We start from the raw sequence: 21,730 nt of genomic DNA on the forward strand, positions 1-21,730 counted from the left end.
TTCCCATCTAAAAAGGTCTGTTCTTTAGCTAGATGACTAGTTTGGTTAGATAATTGTAGGTTTATTGAAATTTGATGCTATTTTGATTCTTGATTGTTGATAGGAAATATTTTTACTTTTTAAAAGTCACTTAGGGTTTTACATCTACCCACTAATGTTTTCAGATTTCATGACTTCGATGTCATGAGATGTCATCCATTGTGCCAGGCATTCAGTGGGTTCTGTCATTGTGTAAATAATGATCTTCAATTCTGGGATAGGTTACTGAACTGATTCTCTTACCTACCCATCATCCCAGTCTTCTGTTCTCTGATATTGTTACTTGGGTGTGAGTCCTGGACATAATTTTCCTATTTACCTTTTGCAGTCTGTTATACTTTATGGTTGATTTTTTTAACTTAATCTTTAGAACTTTGAAAACAGGTTTTAAATTTCAGTCACATAATTTTGAAGACCCCTCCCCCCCATGTTATAAATAGCAACCTGACCAAATGATGCATTATCTTTTCCTCATGTCTACAGTTGCTGACGTTTGCTTTCTCCAAGATGCTTTATTGTTGCCTTGGCCTCTGCCTTTCATGTTGGGGATTTTCCTGAAATGTTAGATTCTTAGCCCATACCCAAGGAGTGAAACATTTTAAAGTGAATTGGATGTTGTGTATTTGTGGGGCTGGTGGATACTGTTGGGTGATCTGGCTATGTCATTTTATTGGGGAACCCTTTAACTTATCTTTAACCCCCCCCAAGCTGGTTAGGTTCACCTGAGAAGTCATTTCCACTCTTGCCTGAAGGATAAAATCAGGCTGCCAGTGTTCTGGGATCCCAGTGAGGGAAGAAAGCTGAAGGATCTGAACAAGTAAACTGCTTTCAATCCTTTTACTTTTCTTCACTATATGCCTATTCAAAGACTCATCTCTTACTGCTTCAGATAAATCTCCAGTATTCTGCCACAATGGGGGAGTTCACTTGTCCAGCAGAAGAACAGAGAGGCTCTGGGGGTTTTAACTGCTTGTCAGACTAGCCCTTAAGTTCCTTTTTGCCTCTTTGTAGAGGCACCTGGGCTGCCAGTTGCTAAACCTTTGGAAGGGGATGGGGTGTCTGGTATAATCTGAGATTCCCTTCATTCTGACAATATTAAGTTTTCTCATCTGTTTAGTCAGTTACCAAAATTTTGTTGGTGGTTTCCTTTCTCATTCTTCATCTGCATAGGTTTTTTATGTTCCCCCTTTTAAAAGTACTGTGGTTTAGTAGGATTTGGGAAGGGACTGTAAGTGATAGGGTCTACTTTTAGTAGCCTTAAGTTGTATATGATGGGGGGTTGGTGGTGGAAGGTTTGGGTGAACAAAAAGCAGGTAAATAAAGTACAGGTAGCTTAGTACCTTTCTAGAATTCGGCCAACAAAGTTGACAAGTAGTTGGCTGGTTTGTTACAGAATCAACTTGTGTTTACTAGTGAACATTTAGGTAGCTTTGATTCATTTCTCCATCAGTTTTGTTTAAGACTTGTTAGAGCTATCCCACTTCTTTTCAAGTATATGAGTTTTCTAGGTCTGCTGTCCTAATTGAAATTTTGATAACCTTTTGGTTTACTAGATGTCTGCTACCAGGTGAGTTAATCTCTCTTCTTTGGGTTTTGGGTTTCCTATTTTATTTCTCATCTTCAATGCTATTAAAAGGTTGCAAATTTTGTTACCACATTACTCTTTCCATACTAGGACAGCAATTGCTTTGTTGTATACAAGTTACACAATGTGTAGAACACCTGTCAGGTGCCATTCATGCCGAGAGAATTAAAAAAAATTTTTTTTATTAAGGTATTGATATACACTCTTATGAAGGTTTCACATAACAATGTGGTTACTACATTTACCCATATTATGCTGAGAATTTTGAAAGTCTCATTGATAACTTTGGGATCCAGTCATTAGATTTTGCATTTTATATTTGTCCTTTTATTGTTTTACTGCTTGGAAAACTTTGAAGTTATATTTTACTTTGAAAATCCTTTATGTTTAGGGCCTTGAGATACTGGAAATTGTGAAAACAAGATACGATAACCCATTGTCTGCCACAATATTTGTGTTGGTCTCGAAATGTTGAGTTATTTGGTTTGGGATCAGATTAATGTGAAAGGTCAAAATCCATATCCATGCATAGTAGATTTAATTGACAATCTCAGTGAAGTAACTTTGGCGGGGGGTGTAATAGTACAGTTTGTCAGTGTGCTAACACTGAAGGATGAGCCAAAACTATTCATACAAATGACTTTTACTACCTAATTTTGACAAGTTGAGAGAGGGTACAAACTATTCTTTCTTCACTTCTGATCATATCCATTTAGATGTCTAATTTGAACATTTCTATGGGTAAAATCTAGGAAGATGAATATTCAGTTACACAAATAAGTCAGTTTAGCCTGGTAATTGCTGTCAGTTGCCTGTAATCTGGTAGATTGGGGAAAGGGATTATTATCTGGTTGGCATTTTGAAGAGGTCTACGGGCCATATTACATTAGAAACTGATCAGAATTGTCTGGGGGTGTTTCCTGGGATTCTGTATTTTACACACCCTAAGTGATCTTAGCTATGTTCAAGTTGTAAGGACTTGATTTAAGATGGTTAAATAGGCTGTTTCATAAGGATTTTCTTTTTGTTTTTACTTGTATCGTGTAAAGACAAAGGTGCATGTTTTATAAAACGTACCATTCAAGCATTTTAGTCATGGATCCCAAGTCTAGCTTGAAAGAATCAGACTTAACGTTCTAATGAGTGTACAAGATGACAATAAGCAATAGTGTACCACACGGGAAGGAGGTGGTCAGGTGGCTGTCGGCTGGGAACATAGTTGGTTTTACTTTCTTTTAGTTACCTGTAGGCAGTATACTTCCCTTATCACCTACACTTTGCCCCCTTTGGTTTGTCAATGATCTCAGTCATTCATTCTCATGAATTGGTAATCAGCAACTGTGGTTGAAATTGACTTGCTGTTGTCTTTCGGCTAGTTATATATTGCCCTATTGTTATAGGTCTTTAGGATTCTCAAGAAGAATATGGAATTCCAACAGCCTCCCATTATAAATAGAGTATTGAAAGACTGGGATCCAAGTGACTAATATACCAAGATGAGCAGTGGGATAGCTGCTAAATGTTTCCCCAGTTATCACTGTAAAGGCAGATAATTTTTGGGGACAGAAGGGTGCACTAAGGTCATGAAAAAAGAACTACAGAATTGCACCACTTTAAAAGGGTGAAATGCTTCATAGGAATTAGATCCTAAGTTAGAGCAAGGTGTTCCTTATTACAGCAGTCTAAATCAGTTATTTTAGTTGTCATAGAAGGAATTCTTTATAAAGTTTTCAAAGAGAATACAGATTGGCATTAGGAGAGGTGCTGCTAACTGGATTCTATTGAGAAAGTTGGTGTTGGGAATATAGTTTACATCACTGGTACACCTTTTATTTCAGATGGGCTATATTCTGTTGGCACTTTAGAATTTGAAAGCTAGGTTACTTTCCTGGCTCTCTTTTCTCTTAAAAATGAAATATTGCAAGAAATTTAGGAAGTCTGTTAATGCCGGTACCCAAAGTGACATTTAACTTGTTACATGGAAGCTATGCTTTGAATAAATACTTGAGAAAAGGAATATATAATTGCCCTTTTCTTGTATGGATGGCTTTGAATTATACAGGGCTTAATCACAGTTTTAGAAAATACTTGCGAATCTCAGACTGATGAAGTGGAACCCTTTTAAAAATAGTAATTGGAAGATGGCTCTTTGTTTACAGTGTAGTTTAAGAGATTGACTTGACTAAGGCAATAAACTAAAAATGCTCAGAAATTTGTTGTAAATTGCTTCTACTATCATTGATATATAAAGCATGCTACTGATCAATTGGTTTTAATGTATTAAGACCTATCAGCATGTCTTTTTTTTTTTTTAGTACATGGTTGACTTGATTTTAAACTAACCTGTTTTCTGTACCATTTAACATTTTCAAGACATATTCTCCCTGAGCAATTCTGTTGGAACCAAGTGTTTCTGGTTCTAGAAACCTACTTTTAGAGTTTTCATATGAATTTTATAGTGGGCTTTAATGGGATCTTGATTTGCACTAAATTTTCTTTTCTGAAAGATTATGTTCAATTTCAATTTATATGTAGTGCTTTTGTCATACAATTAAACTCTTACAGCACTCATGCATTTTTTGCACTGTCTTTTCTTTTTTCTTTTTTTTTTTAAAGCTTTCCCCTTTTGGATGAATACCTTGAAATAACATAGGTCTTATTTTCTTTGTTGAAAAGGTACAAAGTACTGTCATTTTTAAAATGACATGAGTTTTAAATGATGGAATTCTTTTGAAAGTTTACACATAGTTGGTAAAATAGTGTTACAAGTTGAAGTCTCTGAATTTGATGGAAGAAAAAAGGCAATTTCCAGTTTTCTCCAGGAAGTTCATGAGAAATGATATAAATGGGAAGATTATATAAGGATTTTCAGTTTTTGGCCTCCTGGGTTTGCTGTCAAATGTAGTGAGATCACTAAAAGCATGGTAGCCATTTACTGTTTATGCAGAGTTCAATAAATTTTTCAGAGAATGGCAAATTGAATTGGATGTGTAGAATAGCAATGTTAACCAAGGTAGTCTATACTCGATGTAAACAAAGTCTTAAGTGTTGTTGCCCTATTCCATGTCCTACATTTGTGTTTCTAGAGAACTACTTAAGGAATGCAGGTCTCTCATAGAGCTGACCTGCTAAGAGGGTTTGCCATTATGTTGGGTCATAATGTGGTGCCGAGCTACTTATTGCTCCACAAATGACCTTTATAATGAGCTAGTGATTTGCCTTTTTTGTTCTAAAAATCAGAGGCTGAATTGAGTAATGTATTTTGTTCCTTAAGTTCTGCCATGATTCTATAGTGGGATAATACGAATTTTCAAAACAAGTTAAAATTACCCTTTTTTAGATTTATTAAAATGTGTGGAACATTCTAGTTAGTAGATTTTAAAATTTCCAATTTTAATACATTCAGTGGAATAGATTATTTCAAATGAATGACTGGAGGTCCAGCTCTCATTTGCCTGTGATGTTGAGCAAATAAAAATTAACTCCTCCAAGCGTCAGTTTTGGCAGTCGTAAAGTTCAGTCTTCCTCAGGTATGGGTATTAAATGATAGGCAGGAGGTTAGCAGCTTCTCAGCTGCATGGTGGGCTTAAACACACACTGAGGCCCCCATCCCAGCCTTAAGCAGAATCTTCAGGTGTAGAGCCCTGGCATCTGTATTAAGATCTGTATTTGTAGTTCTGGGGCTAAAGATTGAAAGCCCAAACTTCACATTTGCTGTGACTGTTTAAGAGTTACAGAAATTATACCAAAAAAAATGTTAGTGCCTATATGTGCAAGGGTTTGCCTGGGCACCTACAGCGATGCCCTACTTTTGCTTCTGCATCTCTGGGCTTCCCTGCCAATGATCCTTCAGGAAATTTGACATAGGAGCCCAGTGATTTTGGAACTTGGAGAAGAGCAGAAGGGAAGAGTCAAGGTAGGCCAAGATGGTTCCATATTCAAGAGTAGCTGTGATGCCCTTTATAGAGAGAAGAAATAAGATAAAGTAGTTTGTGGGAAAAGAAGGAAACATATATAAATCCTTGAGTTTAAGGATTTAAGATGTTGAGGTATTTATATGATACCCAAGTGGGTGTACCCCGTATAGAGTTGGAAAATGGCTTGGAATTCAGAAGAGGTTATTTGATGGACTTGGGCAAGTGATAACTTGTCCTTTACTTTTCTCATATATAAAATGGAAATAAAAGTACCTACCAAAGCGTTGTTATAAGAATTAAATAAGAATCTCTAACATGCTTAAACAGCTACTGGCATATTAGTAAGTGCTCAATAACTTAATTGATCTGTTGAAAGCCTTAACCTATTGAGGTAAATTCAATTTCTAATAAGATTCAATTCTTGTCCAATTACAACCCATTAACTCTTCCTCTGACCAGAGCTGGTGTTGATTATTAGTATTATTTTTCTTATTTTTAAAGTATCAGTGATACACAATCATATGTTTCAAATACACAACACAGTGATTCAACAGTTACCCATATTATGAAGTCTTTACCTCCAGTGCGGTCACTGTCCATCAGTGGTAAGATGTTACAGAATCGTTAACTGTGTTCTCCGTGCTGTACTACCATCTCTGTGATCAACCTGTATGATTGAGAACTATTGTGCCCCTTAATCTCCTTCCCTTCCCCGACACTCTCCCTAACCTCTCCTCTTGGCAACTACTCATCTCTCCTTGGTGTCTGTGAGTCTACTGCTGTTTTGTTTCTTTTGTTTTGCTTTGTTTTTATAATCCACAAATAAGTGAAATAATTTGGTATTTGTCTTCTCCACCTGGCTTATTACATTGAGCATTAATACCCTCTAGATATATCCATGTTGTTGGAAATGGCAGGATTTCTTTTTTTTATGGCTGAATAATATTCCATTATATGTATGTACCACTTCTTTATCCATTCATCTATTGATGGGCACTTAGGTTGCTTCCATATCTTAGTTACTGCAATAGTGCAGTGATAAACATAGGGGTGCATATGTCTCTTTGAATCAGGGATCTTGTTTTCTTTGGGTAAATTTATAGGAGTGGAATTACTGGGTCAAATGATACTTCTATTTTTAGTTTTTTGGAGGAACCTCCATATTGCATTCCACAATGGTTGAACCAATTGACATTTCCACCAACAGTGTAGGAGGGTTCCCCTTTTCTCTGCAACCTTGTCAGGATTTGCTATTTCTTGTCTTTTGGATACTGGCCATTCTGACTGGTGTGAGGTGATATCTCATTGTGGTTTTGTTTTGTTTTGTTTTTTTTTTGAGAGGGCATCTCATATTTATTGATTAAATGGTTGTTAACAACAGTAAAATTCAGTAAAGGGGGGTCAACGCTCAATGTACAATCATTAATCCATCTCAAGCCTAATTCTCGTCAGTCTCCAATCTTCTGAAGCATAACGAACAAGTTCTTACATGGTGAACGAATTCTTACATAGTGAATAAATTCTTACATGGTGAACAGTACAAGGGCAGTCATCACAGAAACTTTCGGTTTTGATCATGCAATATGACCTATAAACAATCAGGTCAAATATGAATATTCGTTTGATTTTTGTACTTGATCTATATGTTGATCTCCCATTTCTCCTACTATTATTATTATTTTTATTTTTAATAAAATGCTGAAGTGGTAGGTAGATGCAAGATAAAGGTAGAAAACATAGTTTAGTGCTGTAAGAAGGCAAATGTAGATGATCAGATGATCAGGTGTGTGCCTATGGACTAAGTATTAATCCAGGCTAGACAAGGGCATCAAGACATCCACAGATGCAGAAGATTTCTCTCAAAGCAGGGGGGGTGAGGTTCTGAGCCTCACCTCTGTTGATCCCCAAATTCTCACCTGATGGCCCCCCTGCGACTGTGCCTGTCTTAGGTTGTTCCTCCCTTGAGGAATCTTACCCGTCTCTGGCTAACCAGTCATCTTCCGGGGCCATACAGGGAAATGTAAAGTTGGTAAGTGAGAGAGAAGCCATATTGTTTGCAAAGGTTAGCTTTTTACTTCTTTGCAGATTTATGCCCTGTGGCTTCTATGCCCAGCACTTGTCTCAAGGTATCTTTACCACCTGGAGGAATTATGATACTCGGTAAATTCGATATGAGGCACGAATTCTATTTAAGGGTTGTAATTAGGAAGGAAGAAGAAAAGCTATAGATGTAGCATACGAAGGAAACTTGGGAGGATTGATTATTTCTTTGACATATCTTCTTGTATAGTACCTTAAGTATGTATAGGTTTTAAACTACTAACTAATTTGCACACATATATTAACATAATAGGAATACGGTGACATAAACAAAGCAAATCTATAATTACCATCCATCTCCAGTGAAGCCAAGAAAACCATTTAGGCACCCTAGGCATTTGTGAAAATTTATCTATGATATGATGGATATTGTCCAACTGTACTTGAACCATCAGACAAACTAAAGCAGCCCATTTCTGGGATCTGTTCACATCCCATATGTTCTTTTAACCATAAATAGTCTATAGTCATGAGATTTTGGAGTGCTACAACTTGCACCCCTCCCAACTCCTGGTTGAGTTCCAACAGTACAGATCCGGTCAAATTCGTTGTCTCACTGTATGCACATGCCAGCCTAGACATCTCCCTCCTCATTCTTATGGCAAGTCCAGGAGATGGTGGGCTGGATGCAGCCACAACCGCAGCATCGTCTGAATCCCTGTGGAGGCTTTTTGATGATCATCCCCCGGCACAAGTCCTCCAGAGAGTGCTGATGCCGGAAGCTCCTCCTCATATCGTATCTTAGTTCATTTTCTAGGTATCCAAGCTAGGCCTTGATCTCCTGCATAGAAACAAACAGACCCTTTGCCCACACTTTGACATGCCCTCTATACCACTGTGCAGAACTCATTGGAGGTCAGCACACAGTAACTGCTTTTTTTTTTTTTTTTTTAAATTAAGAGAAAGGAATATTATCAGAAAAGAGTACCTCCATAGCTGATCATCTGACACCCTTTAAGTGATCAACATTAAGGATATTTAAAGCATGCATTGATCTTTGATTTACCAATAGTTTTATCCTGTTGAGGAGTAATCCCCCTTTTCCTTCCTTCTTTCTTTCTTTCTTTCTTTCTTTTTTTTTTTTTTTTTTTTAAATTTTTAATCTACACTTACATGAAGAATACTATGTTTACTATGCTCTCCCCTATATCAGGTCCCCCCTAACAACCACATTACGGTTACTGTCCATCAGCTTAGCAAAATGTTGTAGAGTCACTACTTGTCCTCTCTGTGTTGTGCAGCCCACCCTCCCCTTGCTCCCTCCCCCCCATGCATGCTAATCTTAATAACCCCCTTTTTCTTCCCCCCCATATCCCTCCCTGCCCACCCATCCTCCCCAGTTCCTTTCCCTTTGGTACCTGTTAGTCCATTTTTGGGTTCTGTAACTTCACTGCTGTTTTGTTCCTTCAGTTTTTCCTTTGTTCCTATACTCCTCAGATGAGTGACATCATTTGGTATTTCTCTTTCTCCGCTTGGCTTATTTCACTGAGCATAATACTCTCCAGCTCCATCCATGTTGCTGCAAATGGTTGGATTTTTCCACTTCTTATGGCTGAGTAGTATTCCATTGTGTATATGTACCACATCTTCTTTATCCATTCATCTACCGATGGACATTTAGGTTGCTTCCAATTCTTGGCTATTGTAAATAGTGCTGCGATAAACATAGGGGTGCATCTGTCTTTCTCAAACTTGATTGCTGCATTCTTAGGGTAAATTCCTAGGAGTGGGATTCCTGGGTCAAAAGGTAGGTCTGTTTTGAGCATTTTGATGAACCTCCAAACTGCTTTCCACATGGTTGAACTAATTTACATTCCCACCAGCAGTGTAGGAGGGTTCCCCTTTCTCCACAGCCTCGCCAACATTTGTTGTTGTTTGTCTTTTGGATGGCAGCTATCCTTACTGGTGTGAGGTGATACCTCATTGTAGTTTTAATTTGCATTTCTCTGATAATTAGCGATGTGGAGCATCTTTTCCTGTGTCTGTTGGCCATCTGTATTTCTTTTTTGGAGAACTGTCTGTTCAGTTCCTCTGCCCATTTTTTAATTGGGTTATTTGTTTTTTGTTTGTTGAGGCGTGTGAGCTCTTTATATATTCTGGACGTCAAGCCTTTATCGGATCTGTCATTTTCAAATATATTCTCCCATACTGTAGGGTTCCTTTTTGTTCTATTGATGGTGTCTTTCGCTGTACAGAAGCTTTTCAGCTTAATGTAGTCCCACTTGCTCATTTTTGCTGTTGTTTTCCTTGCCCGGGGAGATATGTTCAAGAAGAGATCACTCATGTTTATGTCTAAGAGGTTTTTGCCTATGTTTTTTTCCAAGAGTTTAATGGTTTCATGCCTTACATTCAGGTCTTTGATCCATTTTGAGTTTACCTTTGTATATGGGGTTAGACAATGGTCCAGTTTCATTCTCCTACATGTAGCTGTCCAGTTTTGCCAGCACCATCTGTTGAAGAGACTGTCATTTTGCCATTGTATGTCCATGGCTCCTTTATCAAATATTAATTGACCATATATATTTGGGTTAATTTCTGGAGTCTCTAATCTGTTCCACTGGTCTGTGGCTCTGTTCTTGTGCCAGTACCAAATTGTCTTGATTACTATGGCTTTGTAGTAGAGCTTGAAGTTGGGGAGTGAGATCCCCCCTACTTTATTCTTCTTTTTCAGGATTGCTTTGGCTATTCGGGGTCTTTGGTGTTTCCATATGAATTTTTGAATTATTTGTTCCAATTCATTGAAGAATGTTGCTGGTAATTTGAGAGGGATTGCATCAAATCTGTATATTGCTTTGGGCAGGATGGCCGTTTTGACGATATTAATTCTTCCTAGCCATGAGCATGGGATGAGTTTCCATTTATTAGTGTCCCCTTTAATTTCTCTTAAGAGTGACTTGTAGTTTTCAGAGTATAAGTCTTTCACTTCCTTGGTTAGGTTTATTCCTAGGTATTTTATTCTTTTTGATGCAATGGTGAATGGAATTGTTTTCCTGATTTCTCTTTCTATTGATTCGTTGTTAGTGTATAGGAAAGCTACAGATTTCTATGTGTTGATTTTGTATCCTGCAACTTTGCTGTATTCCGATATCAGTTCTAGTAGTTTTGGAGTGGAGTCTTTAGGGTTTTTTATGTACAGTATCATATCATCTGCAAATAGTGACAGTTTAACTTCTTCTTTACCAATCTGGATTCCTTGTATTTCTTTGTTTTGTCTGATTGCCGTGGCTAGGACCTCCAGTACTATGTTAAATAACAGTGGGGAGAGTGGGCATCCCTGTCTGGTTCCCGATCTCAGTGGAAATGCTTTCAGCTTCTCGCTGTTCAGTATAATGCTGGCTGTGGGTTTATCATATATGGCCTTTATTATGTTGAGGTACTTGCCCTCTATTCCCATTTTGCTGAGAGTTTTTATCATGAATGGATGTTGAATTTTGTCAAATGCTTTTTCAGCATCTATGGAGATGATCATGTGGTTTTTGTCTTTCTTTTTGTTGATGTGGTGGATGATGTTGATGGATTTTCGAATGTTGTACCATCCTTGCATCCCTGGGATGAACCCCACTTGGTCATGGTGTATGATCCTTTTGATATACTGTTGAATTCTGTTTGCTAATATTTTATTGAGTATTTTTGCATCTACATTCATCAGGGATATTGGTCTGTAATTTTCTTTTTTGGTGGGGTCTTTTCCTGGTTTTGGTATTAGGGTGATGTTGGCTTCATAGAATGAGTTTGGGAGTATTCCCTCTTCTTCTATTTTGTGGAACACTTTAAGGAGAATGGGTATTATGTCTTCTCTGTGTGTCTGATAAAATTCCGAGGTAAATCCGTCCGGCCCCAGGGTTTTGTTCTTGGGTAGTTTTTTGATTACTGTTTCAATTTCTTTGCTTGTAATTGGTTTGTTTAACTTTTGTGTTTCTTCCTTGGTCAGTCTTGGGAGGTTGTATTTTTCTAGGAAGTTGTCCATTTCTTCTAGGTTTTCCAGCTTGTTGGCATATAGGTTTTCATAGTAGTCTTTAATAATTCTTTGTATTTCTGTGGAGTCTGTCGTGATTTTTCCATTCTCATTTCTGATTATGTTGATTTGTGTTGACTCTCTTTTTCTCTTAATAAGTTGGGCTAGAGGCTTATCTATTTTGTTTATTTTCTCAAAGAACCAGCTCTTGGTTTCGTTGATTTTTGCTATTGTTTTATTCTTCTCAATTTTGTTTATTTCTTCTCTGATCTTTATTATGTCCCTCCTTCTGCTGACTTTAGGCCTCATTTGTTCTTCTTTTTCCAGTTTTAATAATTGTGATGTTAGACTGTTCATTTGGGATTGTTCTTCCTTCTTCAAGTGTGCCTGGATTGCTATATACTTTCCTCTTAAGACTGCTTTCGCTGCATCCCACAGAATTTGGGGCTTAGTGTTGTTGTTGTCATTTGTTTCTATATATTCCTTGATCTCTATTTTGATTTGTTCATTGATCCATTGATTATTTAGTAGCATGTTGTTAAGCCTCCATGTGTTTGTGAGCCTTTTTGTTTTCTTTGTAGAATTTATTTCTACTTTCATACCTTTGTGGTCTGAAAAATTGGTTGGTAGAATTTCAATATTGTGGAATTTACTGAGGCTCTTTTTGTGAGCTAGTATGTGGTCTATTCTGGAGAATGTTCCATGTGCACTTGAGAAGAATGTATATCCTGTTGCTTTTGGATGTAAAGTTCTATAGATGTCTATTAGGTCCATCTGTTCTAGTGTGTTGTTCAGTGCCTGTGTGTCTTTACTTATTTTCTGCCCGGTGGATCTATCCTTTGGGGTGAGTGGTGTGTTGAAGTCTCCTAAAATGAATGCATTGCAGTCTATTTCCCTCTTTAGTTCTGTTAGTATTTGCTTCACATATGCTGGTGCTCCTGTATTGGGTGCTTTTATATTTATAATGGTTATATCCTCTTGTTGGACTGAGCCCTTTATCATTATGTAGTGTCCTTCTTTATCTCTTGTTACTTTCTTTGTTTTGAAGTCTATTTTGTCTGATATTAGTACTGCAACCCCTGCTTTCTTCTCACTGTTGTTTGCCTGAAATATGTTTTTCCATCCCTTGACTTTTAGTCTATGCTTATCTTTGGGTTTAAGGTGAGTTTCTTGTAAGCAGCATATAGATGGGTCTTGCTTTTTTATCCATTCTATTACTCTATGTCTTTTGATTGGTGCATTAAGTCCATTTACATTTAGGGTGACTATTGAGAGATATGTACTTATTGCCATTGCAGGCTTTAGATTCGTGGTTACCAAAGGTTCAAGGTTAGCTTCTTTAGTATCTTACTGCCTAACTTAGCTCGCTTATTGAGCTGTTATATACACTGTCTGGAGAGTCTTTTCTTCTCTCCCTTCTTATTCCTCCTCCTCCATTCTTCATATGTTGTGTGTTTTGTTCTGTGCTCTTTTTAAGGGTGCTCCCATCTAGAGCAGTCCCTGTAGGATGCCCTGTAGAGGTGGTTTGTGGGAAGCAAATTCCCTCAGCTTTTGCTTGTCTGGGAATTGTTTGATCCCACCATCATATTTAAATGATAGTCGTGCTGGATACAGTATCCTTGGTTCAAGGCCCTTCTGTTTCATTGCATTAAGTATATCATGCCATTCTCTTCTGGCCTGTAGGGTTTCTGTTGAGAAGTCTGATGTTAGCCTGATTGGTTTTCCTTTATAGGTGACCTTTTTCTCTCTAGCTGCCTTTAAAACTCTTTCCTTGTCCTTGATCCTTGCCATTTTAATTATTATGTGTCTTGGTGTTGTCCTCCTTGGATCCTTTCTGTTGGGGGTTCTGTATAATTCCATGGTCTGTTCGATTATTTCCTCCCCCAGTTTGGGTAAGTTTTCAGCAATTATTTCTTCAAAGACACTTTCTATCCCTTTTCCTCTTTCTTCCTCTTCTGGTATCCCTATAATACGAATGTTTTTCCTTTTGTATTGGTCACATATTTCTCTTAGTGTTGTTTCATTCCTGGAGATCCTTTTATCTCTCTCTATGTCAGCTTCTATACGTTCCTGTTCTCTGGCTTCTATTCCTTCAATGGCCTCTTGCATCTTATCCATTCTGCTTATAAATCCTTCCAGGGATTGTTTCACTTCTGTGATCTCTTTCCTGACATCTGTGATCTCCTTCCGGACTTCATCCCACTGCTCTTGCATTTTTCTCTGCATCTCATCCCATTGCTCTTGCATTTTTTTCTGCATCTCTGTCAGCATGTTCATGATTTTTATTTTGAATTCTTTTTCAGGAGGACTAGTTAGGTCTGTCTCCTTCTCAGGTGTTGTCTCTGTGATCTTTGTCTGCCTGTAGTTTTGCCTTTTCATGGTGATAGAGATAGTTTGCAGAGCTGGTACAAGTGACCGCTGGAAGAGCTTCCCTTCTTGTTGGTTTGTAGCCTTTTCCTGGGAGAATAGCGACCTCTAGTGGCTTGTGCTGGGAAGCTTTGCGCAGACAGGGCTTCTGCTTCCTGCCCAGTTGCTTTGGGGTTTATCTCCGCTGTTGCTGTGGGCTTGGCCTGGCTGGGGCTGTTCCTCCAAAATGGTGGAGCCCCGTTGGAGGGGGAGCTGCCAGGAGACTATTTATCTCCGTATGGGGCCTCTGTGCTCCCTGCTGCCCAGGGGGTTAGAGTGCCCAGAGATCCCCAGATTCCCTGCCTCTGGTCTAAGTGACCTGTCCTGCCCCTTTAAGACTTCCAAAAAGCACTCTCCAAACCAAAACAACAACAGCAACAAAAAGGAAAAAACAAGCGATTTTTTTTTTTTTTTTTTTTTTTTTTGTTCTCAGGTGCCGGTCCCAGGCACCCACTCACTGGTCCTGCTGCCCTGTCTCCCTAGCACCAGGGTCCCTGTCCTTTCAAGGCTTCCTAAAAGCACCCACCCACCGGTCCCGCAGGGAAGGAACGCTCGATATTCTTTGTCCTCAGGCACTGGTCCCAGGCACCCGCTCACCAGTCCCACCGCCCTGCCTCCCTAGCACCGGGGTCCCTGTCCCTTCAAGGCTTCCCAAAAAGCACTCGCCAAAAAGAGAGAAAAAAAGGGGAGAAATGCGCGATTTCTTCCGTCCTCAGGTGCCGGTCTCAGGCACCCACCCACCGGTCCCACAGGGAAAAACGCGGGATATTCTTTGTCCTCAGGTGCCGGTCCCAGGCACCCGCTCACCAGTCCCGCCGCCCTGCCTCCCTAGCACCGGGGTCCCTGTCCCTTTTAGGCTTCCAAAAAGCACTCGCAGAAAACAGAAAAAAAAAAGGGGAAAAACGCGCGATTTCCTCTGTCCTCAAGTGCCGGTCTCAGGCACCCGCCCACCGGTCCCGCAGGGAAAAACGTGGGATATTCTTTGTCCTCAGGCGCCGGTCCCAGGCACCCGCTCAGCAGTCCCGCCACCCTGCCTCCCTAGCACTGGGGTCTCCGTCCCTTCAAGGCTTCCAAAAAGCGCTCGCCAAAAAGAGAAAAAAAAAAAAAAAAAAGGGGAAAAACGCGCGACCTCCTCCGTCCTCAGGCACCGGTCTCAGGCACCTGCCCGCCGGTCCCGCAGGGAGAAATGCGGGGTGTTCTTTGTCCTCCAGCGCCGTTCCCAGGCACCTGCTCACCGGTCCCGCCACCCTACCTCCCCAGCAACGGGGGCCCGTCCCTCTAAGGCTTCCAAAAAGCGCTCGCCAAAAAAAAAAAAAACCGCTCCGGTTTCTCTCCACCCACCGGGAGCCGGGGGGAGGGGCGCTCGGGTCCCGCCGGGCCAGGGCTTGTATCTTACCCCCTTCGCAAGGCGCTGGTTCCTTGCAGGTGTGGATGTGGTCTGGATGTTGTCCTGTGTCCTGTGGTCTCTATTTTAGGAAGATTTTTATTTGTTATATTTTCATAGCTCTATGTGTTTTTGGGAGGAGATTTCCACTGCTCTACTCACACCGCCATCCTGGCTCCGCCCCTCTCATTGTGGTTTTAATTTGCAACTACCTAATCATAAGCAATGTGGAACATCCTTTCATGTGTCTATTGGCCATCTGTATTTCTTTGGAGAAGTGTCTGTTCAGGTCCTCTGCCCATTTTTTTTTTTTTTTTTTTTTTATTTTATTTTATTTTATTTTATTTTATTTTATTTTATTTTATTTTTTTTTTGAGAGGGCATCTCTCATATTTATTGATCAAATGGTTGTTAACAACAATAAAATTCAGTATAGGGGGGTCAATGCTCAATGTACAATCATTAATCCATCTCAAGCCTAATTCTCGTCAGTCTCCAATCTTCTGAAGCATAACGAACAAGTTCTTACATGGTGAACGAATTCTTACAGAGTGAATAGATTCTTACATGGTGAACAGTACAAGGGCATTCATCACAGAAACTTTCGGTTTTGATCATGCAATATGACCTATAAACCATCAGATCAAATATGAATATTCATTTGATTTTTGTACTTGATTTATATGTTGATCCCACATTTCTCCTATTATTATTATTATTTTTATTTTTAATAAAATGCTGAAGTGGTAGGTAGATGCAAGATAAAGGTAGAAAACATAGTTTAGTGCTGTAAGAAGGCAAATGTAGATGATCAGATGATCAGGTGTGTGCCTATGGACTAAGTATTAATCCAGGCTAGACAAGGGCAGCATGACATCCACGGATGCAGAAGATTTCTCTCAAAGCAGGGGGGGTGAGGTTCTGAGCCTCACCTCTGTTGATCCCCAAATTCTCACCTGATGGCCCCCCTGCGACTGTGCCTGTCTTAGGTTGTTCCTCCCTTGAGGAATCTTACCCGTCTCTGGCTAACCAGTCATCTTCCGGGGCCATACAGGGAAATGTAAAGTTGGTAAGTGAGAGAGAAGCCATATTGTTTGCAAAGGTTAGCTTTTTACTTCTTTGCAGATTTATGCCCTGTGGCTTCTATGCCCAGCACTTGTCTCGAGGTATCTTTACCACCTGGAGGAATTATGATACTCGGTAAATTCGATATGAGGCACGAATTCTATTTAAGGTTTGTAATTAGGAAGGAAGAAGAAAAGCTATAGATGTAGCATATGAAGGAAACTTGGGAGGATTGATTATTTCTTTGACATATCTTCTTGTATAGTACCTTAAGTATGTATAGGTTTTAAACTACTAACTAATTTGCACACACATATTAACATAATAGGAATACGGTGACATAAACAAAGCAAATCTATAATTACCAGCCATCTCCAGTGAAGCCAAGAAAACCATTTAGGCACCCTAGGCATTTGTGAAAATTTATCTATGATATGATGGATATTTTCCAACTGTACTTGAACCATCAGACAAATTAAAGCAGCCCATTTCTGGGATCTGTTCACATCCCATATGTTCTTTTAACCATAGATAGTCTATAGTCATGAGATTTTGGGGTGCTACAACTTGCACCCCTCCCAACTCCTGGTTGAGTTCCAACAGTACACATCCAGTCAAATTCGTTGTCTCACTGTATGCACATGCCAGCCTAGACATCTCCCTCCTCCTTCTTATGGCAAGTCCAGGAGACGGTGGGCTGGATGCAGCCACAACCGCAGCATCGTCCGGATCCCTGTGGAGGCTTTTTGATGATCATCCCCCGGCACGAGTCCTCCAGAGAGTGCTGATGCCGGAAGCTCCTCCTCATATCGTATCTTAGTTCATTTTCTGGGTATCCAAGCTAGGCCTTGATCTTCTGCGTAGAAACAAACAGACCCTTTGCCCACACTTTGACATGCCCTCTATACCACTGTGCAGAACTCATTGGAGGTCAGCACACAGTAACTGCTTTTTTTTTTTTTTTTAATTAAGAGAAAGGAATATTATCAGAAAAGAGTACCTCCATAGCTGATCATCTGACACCCTTTAAGTGATCAACATTAAGGATATTTAAAGCATGCGTTGATCTTTGATTTACCAATAGTTTTATCCTGTTAAGGAGTAATCCCCCTTTTCTTTCTTTCTTTCTTTTTTTTTTTTTAAAATTTTAATCTACACTTACCTGAAGAATACTATGTTTACTATGCTCTCCCCTATATCAGGTCCCCCCTAACAACCACATTACGGTTACTGTCCATCAGCTTAGCAAAATGTTGTAGAGTCACTACTTGTCCTCTCTGTGTTGTGCAGCCCACCCTCCCCTTTCTCCCTCCCCCCCATGCATGCTAATCTTAATACCCCCCTTCTTCTTCCCCCCCCTTATCCCTCCCTGCCCACCCATCCTCCCCAGTTCCTTTCCCTTTGGTACCTGTTAGTCCATTTTTGGGTTCTGTAATTCTGCTGCTGTTTTGTTCCTTCAGTTTTTCCTTTGTTCCTATACTCCTCAGATGAGTGAAATCATTTGGTATTTCTCTTTCTCCGCTTGGCTTATTTCACTGAGCATAATACTCTCCAGCTCCATCCATGTTGCTGCAAATGGTTGGATTTTTCCACTTCTTATGGCTGAGTAGTATTCCATTGTGTATATGTACCACATCTTCTTTATCCATTCATCTACAGATGGACATTTAGGTTGCTTCCAATTCTTGGCTATTGTAAATAGTGCTGCGATAAACATAGGAGTGCATCTGTCTTTCTCAAACTTGATTGCTGCGTTCTTAGGGTAAATTCCTAGGAGTGGAATTCCTGGGTCAAATGGTAGGTCTGTTTTGAGCATTTTGATGCACCTCCATACTGCTTTCCACAATGGTTGAACTAATTTACATTCCCACCAGCAGTGTAGGAGGGTTCCCCTTTCTCCACAGCCTCGCCAACATTTGTTGTTGTTTGTCTTTTGGATGGCAGCTATCCTTACTGGTGTGAGGTGATACCTCATTGTAGTTTTAATTTGCATTTCTCTGATAATTAGCGATGTGGAGCATCTTTTCATGTGTCTCTTGGCCATCTGTATTTCTTTTTTGGAGAACTGTCTGTTCAGTTCCTCTGCCCATTTTTTAATTGGGTTATTTGTTTTTTGTTTGTTGAGGCGTGTGAGCTCTTTATATATTCTGGACGTCAAGCCTTTATCAGATCTGTCATTTTCAAATATATTCTCCCATACTGTAGGGTTCCTTTTTGTTCTATTGATGGTGTCTTTCGCTGTACAGAAGCTTTTCAGCTTAATGTAGTCCCACTTGCTCATTTTTGCTGTTGTTTTCCTTGCCCGGGGAGATATGTTCAAGAAGAGATCACTCATGTTTATGTCTAAGAGGTTTTTGCCTATGTTTTTTTCCAAGAGTTTAATGGTTTCGTGACTTACATTCAGGTCTTTGATCCATTTTGAGTTTACCTTTGTATATGGGGTTAGACAATGGTTCAGTTTCATTCTCCTACATGTAGCTGTCCAGTTTTGCCAGCACCATCTGTTGAAGAGACTGTCATTTTGCCATTGTATGTCCATGGCTCCTTTATCAAATATTAATTGACCATATATGTTTGGGTTAATTTCTGGGGTCTCTAATCTGTTCCACTGGTCTGTGGCTCTGTTCTTGTGCCAGTACCAAATTGTCTTGATTACTATGGCTTTGTAGTAGAGCTTGAAGTTGGGGAGTGAGATCCCCCCTACTTTATTCTTCTTTTTCAGGATTGCTTTGGCTATTCGGGGTCTTTGGTGTTTCCATATGAATTTTTGAATTATTTGTTCCAATTCATTGAAGAATGTTGCTGGTAATTTGAGAGGGATTGCATCAAATTTGTATATTGCTTTCGGCAGGATGGCCATTTTGACGATATTAATTCTTCCTAGCCATGAGCATGGGATGAGTTTCCATTTATTAGTGTCCCCTTTAATTTCTCTTAAGAGTGACTTGCAGTTTTCAGAGTATAAGTCTTTCACTTCCTTGGTTAGGTTTATTCCTAGGTATTTTATTCTTTTTGATGCAATGGTGAATGGAATTGTTTTCCTGATTTCTCTTTCTATTGATTCGTTGTTAGTGTATAGGAAAGCTACAGATTTCTGTGTGTTGATTTTGTATCCTCCTCTGCCCATTTTTTAATGGGGTTGTTTTTTGGGTGTTGAGGTATGAGTTCTTTATATATTTTGGGTTTTAACCCCTTATCAGATGAGTTTATGAATACATTCTACCATACTGTCGGGTGCCTTTTTGTTTTGCTGATGGTTACCTTTGCTGTATAGAACCTGTTCATTTTTTATTTTGTTTCCCTTGCCTTAGATGTGTTAAGGAAAAAGGTGCTCATCTTTATATTAAAGAGATTTTTGCCTATTTTCTTCTAAGAGTTTTATGGTTTCGTGACTTACACTTAGGTCTTTGATCCATTTTGAGTTTACTTTTGTGTATGGAGTTAGAAAATAATCCAGTTTCATTCTCTCACATGTAGTGTCCAGTTTTGCCAACACCAGTTATTGAAGAGGCTGTCTTTTCCCCATTTTATATCCTTGGCTCTTTTACCATATATTAATTGACCATAGATGATGCATGGGTTTATATTTGGGCTCTCTATTCTGTTGCATTGATCTATGGGTCTGTTCTTGTGCCAGTACCAAATTGTTTTGATTACTGTGGCTTTGTAGATCTTGAAGTCAGGGAGCATAATCTCCTCAGCTTTGTTCTTCTGTATCAGGATTGGTTTGGTTATTCAGGGTCTTTTGTAGTCCCATATGAATTTTAGAACTATCTGTTCTAGTTCATTGAAGAATGCTGTTGGTATTTTGATAAGGATAGCATTGAATCTATAAGTTGCTTTGGGAAGGATGGCCACTTTGACAATATTCTTTCTATCCATGAGCACAGGATAGATTTCCATTTTTTGGTGTCTTCTTTAATTACTCTCATGAGTGTCTTGTAGTTTTCAGAGTAAAGGTCTTTCACCTCACTGTTTAGATGATCATTTTCTTTATTCTCTGCCACACAGTGTACCATTTAATTAAATGTTGCTTTTTAAATGTGTTTATGATTTTTACTGGTCATGTCTCAACTGGAATGTGAACTTCCCTTAGGATTAGGACAGTTTCTTATACTTCTTTGTATAGCCATTAATTTCTCAAACATTGATTATTTCTCTTTTAAGGTATGGAAGAGAATTTATTTAGCTTTTTGAGGCTTTACTGTCACAATAATACATAACCTTGGCACTGTAGGATCCTATTAAAGTTTCATAAATTGCCTAAAGAAGGTAAACATTTAGGTTGATATTACAGGCTTTCAGAAATTAAGTTTGAGAAAGTTAATTATAGGAACTTACATACATGACTATAATCAAAACAGTAAAATAACACGATATTCTTAATACGCCAGACAACATTAAATAAATTGCAATTATCTAGTCAAAACATGTATTTCTATGGTATATTCATTTTGACCTCTTATTTTCCTTTTTATACTCTTGTATTTTTTTCTGAATATAGATTAAAAAAAAATCTTTTGTGTTAAGTCCCCAGGCTTAATTCCACTGAGGGCCTCTATTACCTTGGCTATATTTTTATCATTTAGAGGAGGATAGTCTTATTAAGCTAATTATACTCCATCCAGTAACTTTGTGAGTGAAAAAAACATTAAGAGAATTAAGAAAAATGGAGTCATTATTTCACTAATCTTCATCCAATTTCAGGAAAATCACTTCCCAAAGGCAGCAAATCTGCCTTTTAAATTATTTCCATGCCTAAACAAACTGAAAGAAGTGAAATTATAGGAAACCTATGATAGTTTACTAAACATTGTGTGCTTTTAGTAGTTTTAACACTGGCAATACTTGATAATCGTGAGTAAATTAATAGGCTAACATTTCAAAATGTATACTTTAATAAGGATAAAGTATTTAAACAATTAGGTAAGCTTGTGGAGAAGCTGACCAAGATATATAAATTAGGAGATACAAGTGTCCATCTAAATTTTCAGTGTTTCATTTTTTTACAGAATATTTATTAAAATTGTTTAGTGTATGACTTCTCATTTGTCATTTTGGGAGTCCTTTATTGTATAGACTATTCTTTTGTCTGATGATAAACAGCAGCCACACTGTCAGTGATTATTCTGGACCTCCATGTTGGATAAGTTCAGTTTCTTCTTGAGACACAAGTTTCCTTCTATGTTTCTGAGGTAACACTTTTATTATTTCTGCCATGTCTGGTGGACCCCGATGCATTGGTCAGCATGGTGATTTACTTCCCTTAGAATGCTGTG

The 21,730-nt window shown here is 38.9% G+C and overlaps 1 protein-coding gene across 2 annotated transcripts in view; it reads right to left on the reverse strand.

The window, feature by feature from the left end:
- Positions 1 to 19,323: 19,323 nt before the first annotated feature.
- LOC118972938 (uncharacterized) overlaps positions 19,324 to 21,730 on the reverse strand; it is a 61,310-nt gene continuing 58,903 nt past the window's right edge. Inside the window, exon 6 of one of the 2 annotated variants that reach the window (XR_012131699.1) lies at positions 19,324 to 21,725. The gene's annotated coding sequence lies outside the window, so the exon portion shown is untranslated. The remainder of the gene's footprint in view (positions 21,726 to 21,730) is intronic. The other variant, XR_005062090.2, reaches the window with a different exon arrangement.

Source organism: Manis javanica, chromosome 5 (assembly GCF_040802235.1).
Source record: "Manis javanica isolate MJ-LG chromosome 5, MJ_LKY, whole genome shotgun sequence".
In the NCBI taxonomy this organism is placed as follows: domain Eukaryota; kingdom Metazoa; phylum Chordata; class Mammalia; order Pholidota; family Manidae; genus Manis; species Manis javanica.